This window comes from Somniosus microcephalus, chromosome 29 (assembly GCF_052327205.1).
Source record: "Somniosus microcephalus isolate GS21.2 chromosome 29, FLI_Smic_1.0, whole genome shotgun sequence".
Classification (NCBI taxonomy): Eukaryota; Metazoa; Chordata; class Chondrichthyes; order Squaliformes; family Somniosidae; genus Somniosus; species Somniosus microcephalus.
In genome coordinates, this window is record NC_141015.1 from 46962831 (window position 1) to 46976410 (window position 13580).

Sequence of the window (13580 nt, forward strand, 5' to 3'; positions counted from 1 at the left end):
CAGGGTTTATATACAGGTGTGGTCACTGCCGGTACTACAGTATACAGGAGCTGTAAAAAGTAGTTCTCCCCTTAAAGGTACATACACTACAATTCCTCCCCTTTTAGATTAACAGTACCATAACATTCATTTAACAATGAACACTTTTAACATGCAACATTAACTGAAAATAGTCCATTTATAAATTCAGTCTTTGGGGCGGCTTCCTGATCCTTTCTGGATAGCGCCTTTCCTGAGTGTCTTGCTCTTGGTGCGTAGGCGATTCTGGCCCCCTGTCGTCGGTTGGTTCATCAGCTTCCGATGCTACTGTTTCTGGGGTAGATGCTACCTGTTTGTCGGGTTCATCACCAGGTATGCGAGACATGGGGTTGACTCGTTCCTGTGACTCTAGGACCTGGTCGACATGGCGTCTCACAATGTTCTCCCCAACATCCACTGTGTACATTAGTGGCCCCTGCCGTGTGCATATCGTTCCTGGTTGCCATTTCTCTGTTCGGTAGTCACGGGCCAAGACTGGTTGCCCTACATTGAAGCCCCTTGTCGGCTTCTCATTGATGTGCTGGAATTGCTTATTCTCAACATCTCTTCATACATTTGGTCTGAGCAAATCCAGACGAGATCTCAACCTTCAGTTAAAGAACATCATGGCCAGGGTCTGGTTGGTGACTGCATGTGTCGCATTTCTGTAGGCTAACAGGAAATTGTCCACCTTATGCTGCAGTGGAATGTCGTCATCGCACATGGCCCTTACTGCTTTTTTAAAGGTTTGTACGAACCTCTCAGCCAATCCATTTGTGGCTGGATGATACGGGGCGGCTGTGTAATGCCTTACCCCATTCCTTTTCATGAATCTTCGAAACTCTTCGGACACAAACTGTGGTCCGTTATCAGAGCAAATCTGCTCTGGCAAGCCGTTCCTGGCAAATATGGTCCGTAGGACTGCAATAGTTTTCTCCGTGGTGGTGGACGACATTTTGATCACCTCAGGCCATTTCGAGTGCGCATCCACGGCTATTAAAAACATTGAGTCCATGAATGGACCAGCAAAATCAATATGCACCCGTTGCCATGGAGATGAGGGCCACTCCCATGGGTGTAGAGGGGCATGTGGTGATGCATTTTGGACCTTCTGGCATCCTGAGCAGCTCTTTGTCAGGTCCTCGATTTGCTGATCGATCCCCGGCCACCACACATAAGCCCTAGCAAGGCTTTTCATTTTCACCCCTCCCAGATGGCCTTCGTGAAGCTCATTGAGCACTCTCTCCCTTAACTTGGGTGGAATTACCACTCGGGATCCACACATCAAGGTCCCCTGGCATACTGACAGCTGTTCTCTTCTGGATGAGAATGCTGGCAACAGTGAGTCGCCATGTGTTGGCCATCCCTTCACCGTCAAGTCATATACCCGAGACAGTGTCGGGTCATTTCGGGTCTCCTCTATATTAGCGTTAGTTACTGGCAAGCGTTCAATTATAGTCGAATAAAATATTTCAACAGGGTCCACTGCTGGTGCTTCCTCCACAGTAGGCAGTGGCAGGCGTGATAGCCCATCAGCGTTTCCATGCTGTTTCGTGCCCTTATACTCGATTTCATATTGGTTCGCCCCTAGAAAAAGGGACCATCTTTGTAGCCGTTGCGCAGTCATCACCGGAACGCCCTTCTTTGGATTAAAGATGGAGACAAGTGGTTGGTGGTCAGTTAGCAAGGTGAACTTCTGCCCGTGCAGATAGTGGTTGAACTTTTTCACTCCCCACACTAGGCTGAGGGCCTCCCTGTCAATCTGGGCGTAGTTACGCTCGGCTGAGGTTAGTGACCGAGACGCAAAGGCTACCGGCCTCTCCGAGCCGTCCGGGAATTTGTGCGACAGTACTGCTCCAATGCCATAGGGTGATGCATCACACGCCAACCGAATTGGTAGTGCTGGGTTGAAATGAGCCAACACCTCTTTCGAAGTGATCAATTCTTTGCACTTCTGGAAAGCTCATTTACATTCGTCATTCCACTTCCATGGTACCCCCGTTTGCAGTAGGGTGTTCAGTGGGTGTAGTACTGCAGACAAATTCAGCAAGAACTTATGATAGTAGTTCACCAGCCCGAGGAACGACCTCAGTTGTGACACATTTTCCGGTGCTGGAGCCTTGACTACTGCCTCAATCTTTTCAGGGGACTTATGTAACCCCTCTTCATCAATAACGTGGCCACAATACGAGATCTGCTTCTGGAAAAACTCGCATTTGTGGCGATTAGCTCAGAGCCCATATTCCTTCAATCTAGAGAGCACCTGCTCCAGGTTGGCAAGGTGATCACTGTCATTTTCGCCCGTGACCAGGATGTCGTCCAAATAACACTGGGTCCCTGGAATCCCTTGCAGGACTTGATCCATTGCCCTTTGCCAAATAGCCGGAGCTGATGCTACCCCGAACACCAGCCGGTTGTATTGGTAGAGACCTTTATGAGTGTTGATCGTGAGGTACTGTTTTGAGGCTTCTTCTACCTCCATTTGCAGGTACGCCTGGGCCAGATCAGTCTTAGTGAAGCGTTTCCCTCCTGATAGCGAGGCGAAAATATCTTCAACCCGCGGAAGCGGATATTGTACCGTGTGAAGGACTGGGTTCACTGTCACCTTAAAGTCCCCACAGATGCGAACCTTCTTTGGTTCCCCAGGCGTATTACTCAATGACCTCTTCATTACAGGAACGATGGGTGTAGCCCACTCGCTCCAGTCCACTTTGGACAGTACTCCTGAACGTTCCAAACCTTCCAGCTCTGCTTCGACGGCTGGGCGGATCGCATAAGGCCTTAAAAAACTTTGGGCTTGCATTTTCCTCTATTTTGATTGTCGCTGTTATGCCTTTTAGTGTTCCAAGTCCCTCCTGGAACACTTCTTGTGCGTCAGTTAGCATTTTTGACAGTCGTCCAGGTGTGACGTCGTCATCCTTTTTGGCATCTACAGTCAGTGCTTGTATGGAATGCCAATCTAGCTGTATCTTCCGGATCCATTCACATCCTAGTAGTGGTGGTCCTCCATCTGGCAATACATATAGGTCCATTTTTGGTGTTTCCTTGCCGTTATATATAACGTTCACCCTTATTTTTCCTTTGGGGTAGACTTTTTGCCCCGTGTACGTCTTCAAGACAATCTCTGTATCTCTCAAGGGTATATGTGAGAATAGCCGCTTGTAGTCCCTTCGGTTTATGACTGTTAGGGCTGATCCTGTGTCCAATTCCATTTTCACTTGGACTCTGGCTATCTTGAGCGTGACCCAGATAGTTTGGTGATCCTCCGTTTTGATCACCTTACGTAGTTTCAGACAACCCAGCTCCTTGCTTCCGGAGTCTGTATCACTTTTCTGTTCGTCTGAACTACTCTCCGTCACCTTATGTACCTTCTTGTACTTCTCCTGTGGAGATTTCTTGCTGCTGGTTTTCTTTCCCGACCTGCAGACTCTTGCTATGTGTCCTACTTTTCCACACTGTCTGCACACTTTGTCCTTGAACCAGCAATCATTATGGTCGTGTGTTGTTCTGCCGCAGCGATAGCACTTCACTGTTCCGTATGACATTTCATTTGTGCCATATTCTTGCGGTCTCCATTGTATCTCTGCAGCGCCCCGTGCGGCTGCTTCGTGTGATACTGCCATGCTGAAAACCTTGTCCAGCGTAAGATCCTTTTCTGATAGAAGCCGTTTCTGGGTTCCTTCACTTTGAAGCCCACACACAAACTTGTCCCTTAAAGTATCTGCTAGTCCCGTTCCAAACTGGCAGTGTTTCAATAGCTTGCGCAGTTCCGTTAAATACTCAGCATTACTTTCATCTTTATGCTGGTTCCTGTTGTGAAACTTAAATCTTTCTGCTATCAGCAGCGGTGTGGGGTTTAAGTGGTCTTGTAGGATTGACACTATGTTTTCAAAATCCTTTTCCACTGGCTTCTCTGGGGTTACTAGGTTTCGCAGTAAGCCATATGTTTTTGCACCCATTGAATTCAACAATACCAGCGCTTTCCTCTCATCTGGCACTTCATTCACCTTGCAGTGCACTTCTATGCGTTCGACATATGTCGTCCAATCTTCGACTTCATTGTCAAACGCTGTGACACTGCCACTCTTCGGCATCCCTGGGTGTGGTTAGACTGGCTCAAAATGGCATTTTCCCACGCTCTCCCTTCTTCTCCGCTGTGGCTCAAAATGGCATTTTCCCGCCCTCTCCCTTCTTCTCCGCTGCGGCTCAAAATGGAATTTCCCGCACTTTCCTTTCTTCCCCGCTGACGCTGCTCGGCCCTTGAACGCCGGCTGCGCTCTGCGCGTTTTCCTTTCTTCCCCGCTGACACTGCTCGGCCCTTGAACACCGGCTGCGCTCTGCGCGTTTTCCTGCGCGCCTCTCTCTCTCGTTGACGCTGCTCAGCCCTTGAACACCGGCTATGCTCTGCTCTCTCTCGTTGACGCCACGCGGTCCCGAACACCGGCTGCGCCCTGTGCGCTCTACCCTCTTTCTTCTCCCGTCGACGCCGCTCGGTCCTGAACACCGGCTGCGCCCTGTGCGCTCTACCCTCTCTCTTCTCCCGTCGACGCCACTCGGTCCTGAACACCGGCTGCGCCCTGTGCGCTCTATCCTCTCTCTTCTCCCGTCGACGCTGCTCGGCCTTTTTCTGTGCCGTCGGTCGGCTCTAGCCGCTGCTGTCCGGGAAGGGTCTGTGCCGTACCTGTTGCCAGCCCGTTTCGCTGGACCACTGTGACTGGAGAACCAAGCCCAGCTCTCAACAGCCTCCCCTGCGATGCTCAAGTCTCCTCTGGATGGTCGACGCCCGTGCTTCTAGACTCGGCCTTCTTCTTTCACTTTTCCCCAGGAGTGAATCCCTGGGAGGTGATGCAGGGTTGCAGGCAGGTTTGAATCTTCTCGTCGCCAATGTTAGATCCGTGTATCTTGATGTTGTGTGTCCTTCAATAACTAGACAAGTGACTGCAGGGAACAATCAACAGGTGTTTACTGGATGAGGGTTACTCTAAAACTAACTGCACAGATCCTTACTCAGGGTTTATATACAGGTGTGGTCACTGCCGGTGCTACAGTATACAGGAGCTGTAAAAAGTAGTTCTCCCCTTAAAGGTACATACACTACAAGTGTGAGCACTATCACTGCATCGATCCCGTTAGTGTGAGCACTATCGCTGCATCGCACCCGTTAGTGTGAGCACTATCGCTGCATCGCGCCCGTTAGTGTGAGCGCTATCGCTGCATCACTCCCGTTAGTGTGAGCACTATCGCTGCATTGCTCCCGTTAGTGTGAGCACTATCACTGCATCGCACCCGTTAGTGTGAGCACTAACGCTGCATCACTCCCGTTAGTGTGAGCACTATCGCTGCATTGCTCCCGTTAGTGTGAGCACTATCGCTGCATTGCTCCCATTAGTGTGAGCACTATCGCTGCATCGCTCCAATTAGTGTGAGCACTATCGCTGCATCGCTCCCGTTAGTGTAAGCACTATCGCTGCATCGCTCCCATTAGTGTGAGCACTATTACTGCATCGCTCCCGTTAGTGTGAGCACTAACGCTGCATCGCACCCATTAGTGTGAGCACTATCGCTGCATCGCACCCGTTAGTGTGAGCACTATCGCTGCATCACTCCCGTTAGTGTGAGCACTATCGCTGCATTGCTCCCGTTAGTGTGAGCACTATCGCTGCATTGCTCCCATTAGTGTGAGCACTATCGCTGCATCGCTCCAATTAGTGTGAGCATTATCGCTGCATCGCTCCCGTTAGTGTGAGCGCTATCGCTGCATCGCTCCCATTAGTGTGAGCACTATTACTGCATCGCTCCCGTTAGTGTGAGCACTATCGCTGCATTGCTCCAGTTAGTGTGAGCACTATCGCTGCATCGCTCCCATTAGTGTGAGCACTATTACTGCATCGCTCCCGTTAGTGTGAGCACTATCGCTGCATTGCTCCCATTAGTGTGAGCACTATCGCTGCATTGCTCCCATTAGTGTGAGCACTATCGCTGCATTGCTCCCGTTAGTGTGAGCACTATCGCTGTTTCCCTCCCGTTAGTGTGAGCACTATCGCTGCATCGCTCCCATTAGTGTGAGCACTATCGCTGCATCGCACCCGTTAGTGCGAGCACTATCGCTGCATCACTCCCGTTAGTGTGAGCACTATCGCTGCATTGCTCCCATTAGTGTGAGCACTATCACTGCATCGCTCCCATTAGTGTGAGCACTGTAACTGCATTGCTCCAGTTAGTGTAAGCACTATTGCTGCATCGCTCCCGTTAGTGTGAGCACTATCGCTGCATCGCTCCCGTTAGTGTGAGCACTATCGCTGCATCGCTCCTGTTAGTGTGAGCACTATCGCTGCATTGCTCCCGTTAGTGTGAGCATTATCGCTGCATTGCTCCCATTAGTGTGAGCACTATCGCTGCATCACTCCCGTTAGTGTGAGCAGTATCGTTGCATCGCTCCCGTTAGTGTGAGCACTATCGCTGCATCGCACCCGTTAGTGTGAGCACTATCACTGCATTGCTCCAGTTAGTGTGAGCACTATCGCTGCATCGCTCCCATTAGTGTGCGCACTATCACTGCATCGCTCCCGTTAGTGTGAGCACTATCGCTGCATTGCTCCAGTTAGTGTGAGCACTATCACTGCATCGCTCCCGTTAGTGTGAGCACTATCACTGCATTGCTCCAGTTAGTGTGAGCACTATCGCTGCATCGCTCCCATTAGTGTGAGCACTATCACTGCATCGCTCCCATTAGTGTGAGCACTATCACTGCATTGCTCCAGTTAGTGTGAGCAGTATCGCTGCATCGCTCCCATTAGTGTGAGCACTATCGCTGCATTGCTCCAGTTAGTGTGAGCACTATCACTGCATCGCTCCCATTAGTGTGAGCACTACCACTGCATTGCTCCAGTTAGTGTGAGCACTATCGCTGCATCACTCCCGTTAGTGTGAGCACTATCGCTGCATCACTCCCGTTAGTGTGAGCACTATCGCTGCATCGCTCCCGTTAGTGTGAGCACTATCGCTGCATCACACCCGTTAGTGTGAGCACTATCGCTGCATCGCTCCCGTTAGTGTGAGCACTATCACTGCATCGCTCCCGTTAGTGTGAGCACTATCGCTGCATCGCTCCCGTTAGTGTGAGCACTATCGCTGCATCACTCCCGTTAGTGTGAGCACTATCGCTGCATCGCTCCCATTAGTGTGAGCACTATCGCTGCATCGCTCCCATTAGTGTGAGCACTATCGCTGCATCGCTCCCATTAGTGTGAGCACGATCGCTGCATCGCTCCCATTAGTGTGAGCACTATCGCTGCATCGCTCCCGTTAGTGTGAGCACTATCGCTGCATCACTCCCATTAGTGTGAGCACTATCACTGCATCGCTCCCATTAGTGTGAGCACTATCGCTGCATCGCACCCATTTGTGTGAGCACTATCACTGCATCGCTCCCATTAGTGTGAGCACTATCGCTGCATCGCACCCATTAGTGTGAGCACTATCGCTGCATCGCACCCATTAGTGTGAGCACTATCGCTGTTTCCCTCCCACTAGTGTGAGCACTATCGCTGTTTCCCTCCCATTAGTGTGAGCACTATCGCTGCATCGCTCCTGTTAGTGTGAGCACTATCGCTGCATCACTCCCGTTAGTGTGAGCACTATCGCTGCATCGCTCCCATTAGTGTGAGCACTGTCACTGCATTGCTCCAGTTAGTGTGAGCACTATCACTGCATCGCTCCCATTAGCGTGAGCACTATTACTGCATCGCTCCCATTAGTGTGAGCACTATCACTGCATTGCTCCAGTTAGTGTGAGCACTATCACTGCATCACTCCCGTTAGAGTGAGCACTATCACTGCATTGCTCCAGTTAGTGTGAGCACTATCGCTGCATTGCTCCAGTTAGTGTGAGCACTATCGCTGCATCGCTCCCATTAGTGTGAGCACTATCGCTGCATCGCTCCCATTAGTGTGAGCACTATCGCTGCATTGCTCCCGTTAGTGTGAGCACTATCACTGCATCACTCCCGTTAGTGTGAGCACGATCACTGCATTGCTCCAGTTAGTGTGAGCACTATCACTGCATCGCTCCCATTAGTGTGAGCAGTATCGCTGCATCGCTCCCATTAGTGTGAGCACTATCACTGCATCGCTCCCATTAGTGTGAGCACTATCGCTGCATTGCTCCCATTAGTGTGAGCACTATCACTGCATTGCTCCCGTTAGTGTGAGCACTATCACTGCATCGCTCCCATTAGTGTGAGCACTATCGCTGCATTGCTCCCATTAGTGTGAGCACTATCGCTGCATCGCTCCCATTAGTGTGAGCACTATCACTGCATTGCTCCAGTTAGTGTGAGCACTATCACTGCATCGCTCCCATTAGTGTGAGCACTATCACTGCATCGCTCCAGTTAGTGTGAGCACTATCGCTGCATTGCTCCCATTAGTGTGAGCACTATCGCTGCATCACTCCCATTAGTGTGAGCACTATCACTGCATTGCTCCCATTAGTGTGAGCACTATCACTGCATCACTCCCATTAGTGTGAGCACTATCACTGCATTGCTCCAGTTAGTGTGAGCACTATCGCTGCATTGCTCCCATTAGTGTCAGCACTATCGCTGCATTGCTCCAGTTAGTGTGAGCATTATCGCTGCATCGCTCCCATTAGTGTGAGCACTATCACTGCATCGCTCCCATTAGTGTGAGCACTATCGCTGCATCACACCCGTTAGTGTGAGCACTATCACTGCATTGCTCCAGTTATTGTGAGCACTATCGCTGCATTGCTCCCATTAGTGTGAGCACTATTACTGCATCGCTCCCGTTAGTGTGAGCACTATCGCTGCATTGCTCCAGTTAGTGTGAGCACTATCGCTGCATCGCTCCCATTAGTGTGAGCACTATCACTGCATTGCTCCCATTAGTGTGAGCACTATCGCTGCATTGCTCCCATTAGTGTGAGCACTATCGCTGCATCGCTCCCATTAGTGTGAGCACTATCACTGCATTGCTCCCATTAGTGTGAGCACTATCACTGCATCGCTCCCATTAGTGTGAGCACTATCACTGCATTGCTCCCATTAGTGTGAGCACTATCACTGCATTGCTCCCGTTAGTGTGAGCACTATCACTGCATCGCTCCCATTAGTGTGAGCACTATCACTGCATTGCTCCAGTTAGTGTGAGCACTATCGCTGCATCGCTCCCATTAGTGTGAGCAATATCGCTGCATCACTCCCGTTAGTGTGAGCACTATCACTGCATTGCTCCAGTTAGTGTGAGCAATATCGCTGCATCGCTCCCATTAGTGTGAGCACTATCACTGCATTGCTCCAGTTAGTGTGAGCACTATCGCTGCATTGCTCCAGTTAGTGTGAGCAGTATCGCTGCATCGCTCCCATTAGTGTGAGCACTATCATTGCATCGCTCCCATTAGTGTAAGCACTATCGCTGCATCACACCCGTTAGTGTGAGCACTATCACTGCATTGCTCCAGTTATTGTGAGCACTATCGCTGCATCGCTCCCATTAGTGTGAGCACTATCACTGCATTGCTCCAGTTAGTGTGAGCACTATCGCTGCATCGCTCCCATTAATGTGAGCACTATCACTGCATCGCTCCCATTAGTGTGAGCACTATCACTGCATTGCTCCCATTAGTGTGAGCACTATCACTGCATTGCTCCCGTTAGTGTGAGCACTATCACTGCATCGCTCCCATTAGTGTGAGCACTATCACTGCATTGCTCCAGTTAGTGTGAGCACTATTGCTGCATCGCTCCCATTAGTGTGAGCACTATCGCTGCATCACTCCCGTTAGTGTGAGCACTATCACTGCATTGCTCCAGTTAGTGTGAGCACTATCGCTGCATCGCTCCCATTAGTGTGAGCACTATCACTGCATCGCTCCCGTTAGTGTGAGCACTATCGCTGCATCACTCCCGTTAGTGTGAGCAGTATCCCTGCATTGCTCCAGTTATTGTGAGCACTATCGCTGCATCACTCCCGTTAGTGTGAGCACTATCACTGCATTGCTCCAGTTAGTGTGAGCACTATCACTGCATTGCTCCAGTTAGTGTGAGCACTGTCACTGCATTGCTCCAGTTAGTGTGAGCACTATCACTGCATCGTTCCCATTAGTGTGAGCACTATCGCTGCATCGCTCCCATTAGTGTAAGCACTATCGCTGCATCGCTCCCGTTAGTGTGAGCACTATCACTGCATCGCTCCCATTAGTGTGAGCACTATCGCTGCATCACTCCCGTTAGTGTGAGCACTATCACTGCATTGCTCCCATTAGTGTGAGCACTATCACTGCATTGCTCCCATTAGTGTGAGCACTATCGCTGCATTGCTCCAGTTAGTGTGAGCACTATCGCTGCATTGCTCCCATTAGTGTGAGCACTATCGCTGCATTGCTCCCATTAGTGTGAGCACTATCACTGCATTGCTCCCATTAGTGTGAGCACTATCGCTGCATTGCTCCAGTTAGTGTGAGCACTATCACTGCATCGCTCCCATTAGTGTGAGCACTATCACTGCATCGCTCCCATTAGTGTGAGCACTATCGCTGCATTGCTCCCATTAGTGTGAGCACTATCACTGCATCGCTCCCATTAGTGTGAGCACTATCACTACATTGCTCCAGTTAGTGTGAGCACTATCACTGCATCGCTCCCATTAGTGTGAGCACTATCGCTGCATCGCTCCCGTTAGTGTGAGCACTATCGCTGCATCGCTCCCTTTAGTGTGAGCACTATCGCTGCATCGCTCCCGTTAGTGTGAGCACTATCACTGCATTGCTCCCATTAGTGTGAGCACTATCGCTGCATTGCTCCAGTTAGTGTGAGCACTATCACTGCATCGCTTCCATTCGTGTGAGCACTATCGCTGCATCACTCCCGTTAGTGTGAGCACTATCACTGCATCGCTCCCATTAGTGTGAGCACTATCGCTGCATCGCTCCCGTTAGTGTGAGCACTATCACTGCATTGCTCCCGTTAGTGTGAGCACTATCACTGCATCGCTCCCATTAGTGTGAGCACTATCACTGCATTGCTCCCGTTAGTGTGAGCACTATCGCTGCATCGCTCCCGTTAGTGTGAGCACTATCACTGCATTGCTCCCATTAGTGTAAGCACTATCGCTGCATTGCTCCCATTAGTGTGAGCACTATCACTGCATTGCTCCCATTAGTGTGAGCACTATCGCTGCATCACTCCCGTTAGTGTGAGCACTATCACTGCATCGCTCCCATTAGTGTGAGCACTATCGCTGCATCGCTCCAGTTAGTGTGAGCACTATCGCTGCATTGCTCCCATTAGTGTGAGCACTATCACTGCATCGCTCCCATTAGTGTGAGCACTATCGCTGCATTGCTCCCATTAGTGTGAGCACTATCGCTGCATCACTCCCGTTAGTGTGAGCACTATCACTGCATTGCTCCAGTTAGTGTGAGCACTATCACTGCATCGCTCCCATTAGTGTGAGCACTATCGCTGCATCACTCCCGTTAGTGTGAGCACTATCGCTGCATCGCTCCCATTAGTGTGAGCACTATCGCTGCATCGCTCCCGTTAGTGTGAGCACTATCGCTGCATTGCTCCCATTAGTGTGAGCACTATCACTGCATTGCTCCCATTAGTGTGAGCACTATCGCTGCATTGCTCCCATTAGTGTGAGCACTATCACTGCATCACTCCCGTTAGTGTGAGCACTATCGCTGCATCGCTCCCGTTAGTGTGAGCACTATCGCTGCATTGCTCCCATTAGTGTGAGCACTATCACTGCATCGCTCCCGTTAGTGTGAGCACTATCGCTGCATCGCTCCCGTTAGTGTGAGCACTATCGCTGCATTGCTCCTATTAGTGTGAGCACTATCACTGCATCGCTCCCATTAGTGTGAGCACTATCACTGCATTGCTCCCATTAGTGTGAGCACTATCGCTGCATTGCTCCAGTTAGTGTGAGCACTATCGCTGCATTGCTCCCATTAGTGTGAGCACTATCACTGCATTGCTCCCATTAGTGTGAGCACTATCGCTGCATTGCTCCAGTTAGTGTGAGCACTATCGCTGCATCGCTCCCGTTAGTGTGAGCACTATCACTGCATTGCTCCCATTAGTGTGAGCACTATCGCTGCATTGCTCCAGTTAGTGTGAGCACTATCGCTGCATCACTCCCGTTAGTGTGAGCACTATCGCTGCATCGCTCCCGTTAGTGTGAGCACTATCGCTGCATTGCTCCCATTAGTGTGAGCACTATCACTGCATCGCTCCCGTTAGTGTGAGCACTATCGCTGCATCGCTGCCGTTAGTGTGAGCACTATCGCTGCATTGCTCCCATTAGTGTGAGCACTATCGCTGCATCGCTCCCATTAGTGTGAGCACTATCACTGCATTGCTCCCATGAGTGTGAGCACTATCACTGCATTGCTCCCATTAGTGTGAGCACTATCGCTGCATTGCTCCAGTTAGTGTGAACTCTATCACTGCATCGCTCCCATTAGTGTGAGCACTATCACTGCATCGCTCCCATTAGTGTGAGCACTATCGCTGCATTGCTCCCATTAGTGTGAGCACTATCACTGCATCACTCCCGTTAGTGTGAGCACTATCACTGCATCGCTCCCATTAGTGTGAGCACTATCGCTGCATCACTCCCGTTAGTGTGAGCACTATCGCTGCATCGCTCCCATTAGTGTGAGCACTATCACTGCATCGCTCCCATTAGTGTGAGCACTATCACTGCATTGCTCCAGTTAGTGTGAGCACTATCACTGCATCGCTCCCATTAGTGTGAGCACTATCGCTGCATCACTCCCGTTAGTGTGAGCACTATCGCTGCAGCGCTCCCATTAGTGTGAGCACTATCGCTGCATCGCTCCCGTTAGTGTGAGCACTATCGCTGCATCGCTCCCGTTAGTGTGAGCACTATCGCTGCATTGCTCCCATTAGTGTGAGCACTATCACTGCATTGCTCCCGTTAGTGTGAGCACTATCACTGCATTGCTCCCATTAGTGTGAGCACTATCGCTGCATTGCTCCAGTTAGTGTGAGCACTATCACTGCATCGCTCCCATTAGTGTGAGCACTATCACTGCATTGCTCCCATGAGTGTGAGCACTATCACTGCATTGCTCCAGTTAGTGTGAGCACTATCGCTGCATCGCTCCCATTAGTGTGAGCACTATCGCTGCATTGCTCCAGTTAGTGTGAGCACTATCGCTGCATCACTCCCGTTAGTGTGAGCACTATCGCTGCATCGCTCCCATTAGTGTGAGCACTATCACTGCATTGCTCCCATGAGTGTGAGCACTATCACTGCATCGCTCCCGTTAGTGTGAGCACTATCGCTGCATTGCTCCAGTTAGTGTGAGCACTATCGCTGCATCACTCCCGTTAGTGTGAGCACTATCGCTGCATCGCTCCCATTAGTGTGAGCACTATCACTGCATTGCTCCAGTTAGTGTGAGCACTATCACTGCATCACTCCCGTTAGTGTGAGCACTATTGCTGCATCGCTCCCGTTAGTGTGAGCACTATCACTGCATCGCTCCCATTAGTGTGAGCACTATC